The sequence below is a fragment of the Diadema setosum genome, chromosome 12 (genome assembly GCF_964275005.1).
Source record: "Diadema setosum chromosome 12, eeDiaSeto1, whole genome shotgun sequence".
Taxonomy (NCBI): Eukaryota; Metazoa; Echinodermata; class Echinoidea; order Diadematoida; family Diadematidae; genus Diadema; species Diadema setosum.
The window spans coordinates 25,595,556-25,606,694 of record NC_092696.1 but is presented as its reverse complement, the minus strand read 5'-3'; positions in this window follow the sequence as shown (position 1 = coordinate 25,606,694).

The window sequence follows — 11,139 nt, the reverse complement described above, 5'->3', positions numbered from 1 at the left end:
CTTGGGGTTGGAGTCTCTGTATTAAGGTGTACTTTAGGATCACTTTAGACATGTTATGCAATATCTCAGTCACCAAACCCCAAAGAAATACATTGTGTTGTATGCTGCTATCTAGGAAAGGCTGCCTTCACTCAGTTTCTTAAGTTCTTGATGTGTTTTCACTTTTGGATGTGTGTAAAGTTTTGAGTTTGGGGAATTTATTTTCATTTATCTTTTTTTTATTTGTTTGATTTTTGTGAATTTCTTCATTGAGAGTGGGAGGGCAAATGAAGGGGAAATTCTGTACATAATGTATTTATGTCTCCATGTGAATCTGTAAATAATTTGTTGTGAGATTTTTTTAACACTTTCTATTCCCTCCTCTGTCCCTATACCCACAGTTTTGAAATCCCTCCGAAATAAGGTAACACAATGTCCAGTCTACATTTGCCGGTCCTAGTACTTCTTTCTAAATGCAACACATATGTTAAGTATTTGTATGTAATCGGATGCTACCTGAATTCATGTGGAAGTGATGCATTCAGAAATGTTTTAAATACTATCCTAGTAGAAGATAAAGGCTTCTGATTGATTCAGATAGAAGCTAATCTACTCAAATTTAAAAACCAAGCAAAATAAAAAATTTTAAAAAGGACATATTGTAAATCTCTTAACCTGTTGAGGACGAGTCCCGAGTATACTCGGGTGTCTATGGGAAATGCGTGTTGTAGCAAAATCAGTTCGTCCCCACCGGGTAAAGACCTGGGAGCATTGGAATTCATGGGTAACCCGATTCATTCGCTGCCCACTGAGATGCATTAAAAAAACACAAATAACACTGGTCAGCAAATATGTGCATCGTAGCATACACTCATTGATAGCAGTTGACTCCCGTCAAGATTATTTTGCTGTGTGTGTACTTACACAGAGATCGGGAACACATTAGTAGTATACCTCCAAGTTGAAACCTGATGAGGTAGAAATGTACCATGAAGTTTTCCAACGCACACACACACACTCACAAAACGTAAAAGACCTAAATAATTATAATGTTGAAGACCTTTCTATGTGTTCAAAGCTGCATCCGACAAACTGTGTTGAAATTAATGCAATGTAATGTACAGATATGCATTTTTCTATATCATTTTTTTTTTTTCAGTGTCAGTAGAATGTCGTGACATTTGATGTGGTTTTCGTGTGTAGATTGATGAAACAGCTGTATGTTTGTCTTAACCTTGTATTGTCTGTCTTTTGTTATGTGCTCTGGGCCCTGTTGCATAGAATCTCATTCTGATAGTAACTAGATACCATGGGCTAACAACAAAATACCATGGTAACAAGGAGAATATCTGTTAAAAAAAGCTGATGGGCTCTTGGCTATGGTAGTTTCTGTCATGATAGATATTATGTTCAATAGGGCTGAGAGCTTTGTACCTGTTGTATTCTTGTGCTGCAAACTGTAATTTGGTTCTGTTACATTATGATCGTGAATATTTGCTTTGTATAACCTCTGTAGCCATAGAAGCGATGTATTTCTTCAAACAATTTTTTTTTTTTGAAGTTGCGTTTGATGTTTTTGTCTTTTTTTCTATGTGTATTCCTGAAATAGTAACCACTGCAAGTTTGATTTAAAAAACAAATGCAGTTCGTTTCCATTCTTTCCAAGCTGCAAAAAGTACTGTTAGCCATGAGCAAGGTCATCTTCTATGTGATGCCAGCAAATTGTCACTTCCTTTTCTCGGCTTGTAGTGAAATACTTTCCATCTTATGTAGTACAGCTGAAATAGTCCTTCAACAGTCAACATTGCCTGTGAGAACCTTTTCGTAAGTCAAGAATCCTCCCAGATTGAGTTTTCCCCCAAAGTCAAAATTACCACCTTGCACTGAAGGGGGAAAAAAGCCAAACAAAACTGGACAGAAATGGATCTACACAGGCGTTGTTGACGGTGGATTTGTCATTTTGCCAACTTATATTTACTACCATTGACATGAAATAATTTCTACATTCCTTCTTCCAGTATTTATTATGATTATTTATGATTGATCTCAGCAGGTGGCAGATGTAAAAATTGGACTTGGTGTGAACAACCTTGGAAACATAGGTAAAGGGCCTCAGGATGCTACGACAATAGATTATCGATTATTTATTTATGCCTATACCATGGACATGCACAAGCTTTTATATCCTATTGTGTGTGAAATAGCCAAAATTTGGAATAAGGGTGTAGTTGTAATGTTTGCTCAAGGTAAGACAAAGGTGTTATATGTATCATACGCTGCAGTCATCCAGTAACTTTTCCATAGATGTCAAATTGTGAAGACTGCTTGTGGGAATATTGTACAACTATAGCCTACACTGATGCAAAGAAAATTAACCTGTTACTGACAGAACTCAAGAAAGTGTTGTGGTTTTGGGTTTTTTGTTTTTGTTTGTTTGTTTTTTGTTTTTTTTTTGGGGGGGGTCTTTTTTTAAGATGCAGACCAGTAGTGTTTAAAAAAAGGAAAGAAACTGTTTTCTAATGCATTGAATACATCGAAAGACACTGTTAGCTAAGGAGCAAAGGCTCCTTTAATTTTCACTGGGTTTTACCCATGCTGGCTGGATAAAAAGAAAAAAAAATGGAAAAAATTAAAAATCTGCACTCAGTATTTTTATACAGGTATCTCAGATTAAAGCCTGCATCATTGCTCTTTTTTGGTGAACTGAGAATGAAAATTCATGAGGTTAATCATCATAAAATGTATTTCGGAATATGTGCAGTATCAGTACTATGCAAAGTTAGGGGGTATCCCTTTCCTAGCCATTGAGGTCACATTTGTAACTAATGAAATAAAAATGCTGCTTCATTTTGTGATTTAGTCTGTCTAGTAGCATCTAATCACATTACATCATAATAAGATGCCATGTATACACTCTTGCTGACTAATGTCAGTATGACAGTTATTGAGAATGAATTCTCAGTCAGTACTAAGAAAGTAGTACATGTAGTGCCAAAAGTACATGAATGAATGCCTGTGGTGTCAATTTGATGCAGCTGACATTCCTTCAGAGGAGGTCAAAGGTCAGCAGTTTTGAAAGACAGTCACCTCGAATACAGGTGTACTGGTATATATCAAAAATTATGACTAGGTGAATAAGCACCATTGTTTGTCTTTGAAGTGTATGCAAGTTTTAACTAGAAAAGTACTCCGAGAGCGCAGACCTCCGCCAAGCAGTTACTTTCCACTAATGATCTTGCTCTTCCATAGAGATAAGTGATTTTCACCCACTGAAAAATCGCTTGATTTCCCAATATAGAAGCCTTTGTTACATCATAAACCCTCAGATGCATTGGCGGCGCACCTCTCCCCAGCAGAAACTAGAGCACGCACTTTAGTGCTCGCATGCAAACCTCAAATACGCGCGGCCTGAACTCCCAAGTTCATTGACCCTACCTGCCAAAATATCAAAATCCTTCATAAATTCCCAAAAAATTCTTGGATCACTACCAAAAGTTAATCGTTTGTTACTCGTGTCATTCTCAACCTTTCCTGCAAGTTTCATCCCAATCCGTTAACTACTTTTTGAGTTATTTTGCACACGGACAAACGAACGAACGAACAAACCAAGGGTAACGAAAACATAACCTCCTCCCTTGGCGGAGGTAATTAGACAAAGAATAAGGCCAATAGAGTTACACCAATGAAAGCACATGATATGATGATGTTGTGTTGGTTGTTTTTATTTTTGTTTTTGTTTGTTAGTTTTGTACAGCATTTAGCATTACAATTTGAAAAAATAAGAATTGGGACCCAAGCTATTACATCCTACTCTGAATAGGTTATCACTATACATTGTACTTGTATTTCATCACCTTGTGAATGTAACCTTTAATCATAGGCTGTGTGATTCCCCATTCAAATCCTGATGTAAAACAAATTATTAGTTCAGGTTTCTACCTGAACAAAATGAACCGTCTTATAAAGGATTTGCAATCATACTGTCAACGTGGAATATTTGGCAGTGTGGGAATTTTCTAAAAATTTTGCGCTCTTCTGAACGTAGATAAAATCATGAAGTATTTCCATAATCAACCTCCATTGTAAATCTTCATCACATAGTTATATTATGCAGTGGCTGCAAAACATTATCTTTTACATGGAATCTTAATGTAAAGAACAACCATTACCATTGTAACAAACTAACAGAGTAACAAACTGTAACAGAGTATATTGTCTTGCCCCAAGTTCAAAGTTTCTTTGTATTTTGTTGCTTTTAAAACTCCGATATCACTAACTTTGGATAATGTAACAAAAATCATTTCTTTGATAGAAAGGAGCTTATTGTGATTAGAGTCCACTCCATCAAAGTTTCATTGAATTAAAAGAAACTTATGGAAGTCAACAAAAACATGCCAATAGAAAGAGCAGCTGATCTGATTTTATGTCGAGCACCTGACTTTTATATTGGACAAATTGGTTCAGATGATTAGTGTACCAGTATATGTCTTATTTAGAACATTCTAGGAAAACATTTTTGTCATTACTTGAGCAAAAGGCAGATAAAATGCAACTGCATAAGTGGAAGTCAAATTTTGAATGTATCAGAGAACGGTACCTGCTTCAAAGAACTGTTAGTTTGAACTTCTGCAAGGGTTCCCAAGTGTTTATCGCCTGATGTTCCTTCAGCATCTTTGACTGGCTTCCTTATAACTTTTGTGACTCCAATAAATGAGTAGAAGCATGAGTAGATAATTCTGAATTGTAGCCACAAGATAGCTTCTGTGGTGTACCCAGTGTATCAAGTAAAGAGTGTAAGACCATTGGTGGTCAGTATGGTATTACAGTTATTTCAATCTGTCTGCTAGCAGAGTGTTCTACAGCCTGTGTAGTGTTTTTATGCAGTGAATTTGGACCACAAACAATTTAATCTGAACAATTTGTCAGGTAAAGTGGTGATGGCAAGTCTGTCATCATTGTAGCATATTCTGCAAACAGGTGTGTCCTCTTATTTCTTCAGTCCCAGTATGTAAAGATAGTTGTCTGTTTCTCTTGTCTGACCATGTAGTGCATAACATTAAGAAGGATCACATTCCTTGTGGTATACTATTGCTGCTGTTAAGAGAGATATGTATCCTCAAAGTGAATGACAACTTACCTTGGTATAGCAATTCTTTTCTATTTATACAATCTCCAAATATTTCATTGATTACCGGTAGTAGCTGTGTGCAGTCACAAGTAACTAGCTGAAGCGTATGAAGAAAGCTGAAGTATAGTCTATGTAGAGAGTATAGACCAAATTATACAAAGTATGTTATGAAAATGGCTTTCTACCAATATAGTATTCAGAAGAAGTATCTTACAAATGATGTAATGGACAGCACTATTCATCAATAATGGTTTTTCACTTTGCAAATGAATAGTTACGGTAGGTAAAAACCCTTGACTTCTTGCAATAATGTAACATTGCAATTTTTCATTGAAGTGTGAATGGAATGCTCAAACATTGCAGGATTAATGTTGCAGTATTTCTTACTGAGAATGTTGGTACTGCTTTATTTAAAGGGATGTTACAGTATTGGTGCAGATGAGAATTGGGCTTTTTAGCTTTTTGCGAGATACCAAGAAAACACTTATGATATAGTACAGAGTACACCATTTTAAGAGGAATTGAAAGTTTATTTGATGAAAATCGGGTTTGGAATGACTGAAACATCCAAAAATAAAATAAAACAAAGCGATTGTAATAAAGTGTGGGTCCCACACTTTACTAGAATCGGTCTTTTTTGGATATCTCAGCCATTTCAAAACCAATTTTCATCACGTTGAATTCCTCATAGAATTACATGCTCTTTCAAATTTTATAAGAGGTTTCACATTATCTTACCCAAAAATGTTAGAAAACTAAATTTGGTCTCAACCAAAACTGTACAATCCCTTTAACTTTGCCAACCTATCAAGGGGGACATTAACATCCTGACCCAGGGCTGTCATTTCACCCTTTTTTCTGTGAATGCCAAGAGCCTTTTATGGCCCGATTACAGTCACATTTTATGTGGTGTATTATAGCACCCATGGTAATTTCATTTTTCAATTTTTGACCCGGTACATACACATTGTTTGTGACTTCAGTATTTGTATAATTATGAGTATGTGTATATGGGAATGCTGTCTCACGAGTGAATAACAACAAAAGGGGAACATATCCCAAATAAAATATGTGTGATTTGGAGCCATCTTCTCAGTGTTTTGTGCTCTGATGCAGTCTTAAAGGGGCATAGTCCCGGTAGTGTAGATGGCGCTGTTGATGATACTGCCGATCACCGTTAGCATTGATACGAAGATTACCGAAGTTGAGCTGTCATCAAGAGTAAAGTGCGTAGGTGTTGCTAAGTAACGTTGCCTTTGTTGTCTTCTTTGCGCATCGCGCAGTCTGTAGTAATGCCAGGGTGCGTGCATATGTGCTTGTTATTGTGACATCACAAAAGAAGTTTGCCAAAGCTGTCATCCCCCTCAGCCGATTCATGAGCCGAACTGTGATCGGACCACTGACTACACTGAATCGGACTTCTTCGGACTCGGGAAAGTGGGCCAAAGCGTAAGCGCCAAAGAGAAGTCGATAGCGTAGGTCTCTATAGGAAACTTGCGCCGTGCGCCCGCGTACGCATTTGACTAAAACACCGGGACCATGCACCTTTAAGGCCTCGGCACACCAAGAATGGAAACGGCCAACAGTGCGGTGTTTTGCTATGGCGTGCCAAACAAAAACATATCTGGTTCTGTTACAATTAAATGTCACTTCCCTGCTAATAATTTTGTTTCGAAATAAATCTTTAACCAGTTATGTTGCTGCTCGTGATTTTGACATAAGTATGATTTTTTGGGGGGATGATTTTTGTATCAAATTATTGATTTTTTAAGAAAACCAGACACGATTCCTTTTGGCGCACCATAGCAAAACACCAGACCCGTTGCTGTTACTATGCACGGTGTGCTGAGACCTTTACACTGTGCTTGTCTTTTTTTTTTCTTTTTTTTTTTTTTTGTCTGTTGGTTTGCTTCGATTTGTGCTTGTGTCTGTGTCTGTGGGTGTGTGTGTGTGTTTGTGTGTATGTCTGTGCATTTGTAAAGAGACGGATTTGTGTGAGAGAGTCACAAAAAAATATAAAGAAAATTGTCATTTTCCTCACATAACAAAAGAGCACAGACTTACCCTCTTTCAGAAGGCAGGGCGAATAATATTACCCTTGACATACATCAATGACAAGTCAAGTACTGTAAAATGACTAATGTCTGCGTGCATTTTAATTTTGCGAATTTCGCGAGAGCCAAGATGAGCGAAAATAAAATGCACGCGAAGGCTCTTGTCTACACTACTGTGGAAGTGGATATTTTCGCGGGACTAATTTTTCGCGCTTGGCCCGGTAAGAAGAGTTTCGCGTGTTTTTAATTCCGTGGAATCAAGACATCACGCACAGGGAAATACGGCGAGCAAAAATATTCGCGTGCTTTTATTTTCGCGCTAGTTTTTGGTTGCGCGAAATGTGCGAAAATTACAACACCGCGAAAATTTCCACCTTTACAGTATATGCATTGAATGCCACAGGCACTTCCCAAAAATTTCATGCTGCTATATTATCATGTTTGATAGTAATGTATACTTCCCCTTCCCCACTCAAAAAAATTGTGAAATTTCGTTCAATTCTTTTGTATCTTCTTTATTATCGTTCTACACTTGTGACATCACAAACTGCAGTAGTATTCTCATCCAGTGGTGGCGGCACTAAAATTTTAAAAATTCATAACTTTTGAACGGATTGTGTGATTTTCTTCAAACTCACTGGTGTGTTCTGCTAATAAATTGCTACATTCACTCAACCCACACATACACATACACATACACATACACCAGGGCTCGACACTAACGGTGGCCCGGTGGCCCAGGGCCACCAAAAACGCACGTCGGGCCACCAAAATTTCAGAAAGGAAGAATTTGGTGGCCTGTTCGGGCCACCAAAAAAGGTCGGATGTTTGCCTTTGGGCCACCAAAAATAAAAAGGTTGTGTGGAGCCCTGCATACACATACACATACACATAATACACATACACATACACATACACAAAATGGAAGAATACTTGCTTTATGAGAGAGAGAGGAAGAGAGAAAATGTTCTTAGATATATTTTCAAATATGTTGTCATCCAACAAATGAAAGAGAATGCATCCAAAAGAGAATGTCTTTTTAGTCAGTGATGGCATCTGTTGGATGAAATGTGTTTCTTTAATTTGTAGAGCTTTGTGAATATGCCTACAAGTAAAGGTCCTATTTAGATTGGTAAGGAATGAGATTTGCATAATTATATTTAATGCAGATGTACTGAGCGAGAAAAAATAAATGATGCACAAATAAAGTGTATCTAATTTTAAAATGTGCTTTAATTCTGGAGAATGCAGTTGCAATCATCATCAATACAAGGTACAGTATATCCAGGTTTCTATAGAACTTATGTCACAGAGGTTTCAACTAAACCAGTTTCTTCCATCCAAGTTTCAGGCAGTGATTAGTTTGCCTACACACTCTTACTATAACTCTTATTTTTGTCATTATTATAAAAGTAACACTCTGTTTCCCTTATTTCTCCCTCTCCTTTTCTCCTTCTCATCCTTCTCCTTTGTTTTCTCTTCTTCTTTGAATTCTTCTTCTTCTCCTCCTTCTCTTTCTTCTTCTTGTTAATCTTGTTCTTATCTTTCTTCTTCTCTTTCCCCTTCTTTTCATTCTTCCTACTTCTTATTTTTCTTCTTCTTCTCATTCTGTTCTTTTTCTTGTTATTATTATTGATTATTCTCTTCCTTCTTCTAAGCTTCTTCCTCCTCTTTATTCTTTTTTTCTTCTTCATTTTCTTCACCTTGAATATTACTGGTCTTCCCTCCCTCCATCTTCCACTGTTCGTGGTTGCCGTTGCTGATAACTTGAGAGGGCGCTCTTCCATTCATTACTACAGTGCCGTATATTAAGAGAGTCTGGCCAACTCATAAATTGGACGCCATGTCGTTACCCAGCGTACAGTGCGCTTAAGGTTTTAGCGTGTGCGCTTGGGGGTTAGCGTTACGCGCAGGCGTCCCAAAGGCGCAAGGCACTGTATTGCTTGACTTTTTTTTTTTTATTATAGAGAGAGAGGGAGAGACACAGAGAGAGAAAGGGTGTAGATTGGGGGAAGGACACTCTTTCATTCCATCCATGTTGAACAAAGCCAACAATCGTCAATCATTTTACACATTTGCATAGACCATTGCAGACACAAGCACCCAGGTATAGGGAAGCTGTCTAAAGGACATAATTCTTGAATATAAATATTTTTTTTTTTGCTGTAAAAATAAAAGAAGAATTCACAGTATGCCGTGTCATACACTTTCACTAGACTGTATGCTATATTGTATTAGCAAGCTGTCCAGGGAACAAGAATATTGTACAACATGATAAATAAATTTACAATTCTAGCAGTGCACAGGCAATAGACGAATTCCACAGTTATTAACTTATTACTGTTTAGCACGTAAATAACCCTCAATTACCATCCTATTTAGTACCATATAGTTATAATGAAACAGACATGAAGGCCTTCTAGGTAATCCAAAAGGAAAACGCCTATGTACAATGTACAACATGAAACATCATCGGCAAGTGCTTATTATTTGAGATCATTTCATATACCTTAAAGGTATGTAAAATGATCTCAAATTGTTTAGAAATAGTTTTTAAAAAGACCTGTAATTGAACGAAAGCACAAATACCTGGATAACATATGATGATTAGGGATATCCTCAGCGACATCCGTACCAAATATAAACTACACGTTCAGGATCATTTAATATAGATATAGTTTAAAAACAAATAAAATTGTCCAAGTGGCTACCGGCGTATACCTCAGCCATATTACATTGTTCTCTTAGCAGGTGTACAGTATGTCCCCCCCCCCCCCAAAAAAAAAAAAAAAAAAAAAAAAATCACAATCAGATTTTCGCATTGATAACACCCAATAGGATTAAACTGTTTAAATGCTACTTCAGAGTCTTGAAATACAATATCTTAGCTCTCAATTTGGTAAAGCGGTCACAGAGAAAAGTGGATTGTTGTAAAGCATGTCATGAGTCTGATTCTTACGATGCTCTTGTGTGAGAATACAATATACAGAACTTGGAGGGAAGAGATTTCTGACATCTTCTACAAAACCCCTAATTTCTCTTTGACCACTGAAGCAAATCGAATGGGGTTTTCTGTAAATAATGTGGGCAATGAGTTATAGTTTCATACCATGAATTTGTATTTAGATTGATTGACTATTTTTAAAGATATCAATGCGGAGAGTCCCGTTGTAATTTTTTTTTTGGTACATACGGTAGAGTACGTCTTGACAATGTTACACGTCAGTTTCATATAATTGACAGAAAAAAAAAATGGCATGTTTGTCATAAGATATAATACGTCCAGTGTTTACTTTCCTTGAACTAAGTGTGAATGGATGACTTTTATTGTTTAAGAGAGCAAGTATTAAGGAATTTGAGCATTTTTTACTCGTCAGTTGACCTATCTATACTTCATGGCAATACCTTGAGTGGTTATTTTAAAAATATGTGGAAAATCTTGTCATTTGACTATTTTCACTTGACCTCTGACCATCATGGCCAAAATCTTTCCCTATAAATATACGCGTAACTGTGTAGTAATGATGGCATGCGAATACCGTGTTTGGTTTTAAGTTTTTGCATTGGGTAATCTCTAAGGTACGGAGGAACTGGGTAATAATATCCTAACAATAGATACTAGAATTTTAACATTTTACCTGACATTGATCCTTGACCTTTGGCCCCCTCCCATGACCCCACCCCTACCCCCCAATAAATGAATAAATACATACTAGTAAATAAATCACAAGAGAATCATAGTCGCCGCAGTAAGTTTTGTCTGGAAATACATGTACTCACCTTCAAAAATTGCATGTAGATATGTGGGAAATAGTAATATTGTTTTAAGAATTTAACCATTATGTACATGATTTTGACCTTTCACTTTCACACAAAAGTTTATAAGCTAAAGACAAAACTTCGTCCACTCACACATATGCATCTTATGTCAAACAGTTTCATTACAAACGGTGTCCAAAAAATGATTACGGAATGAAG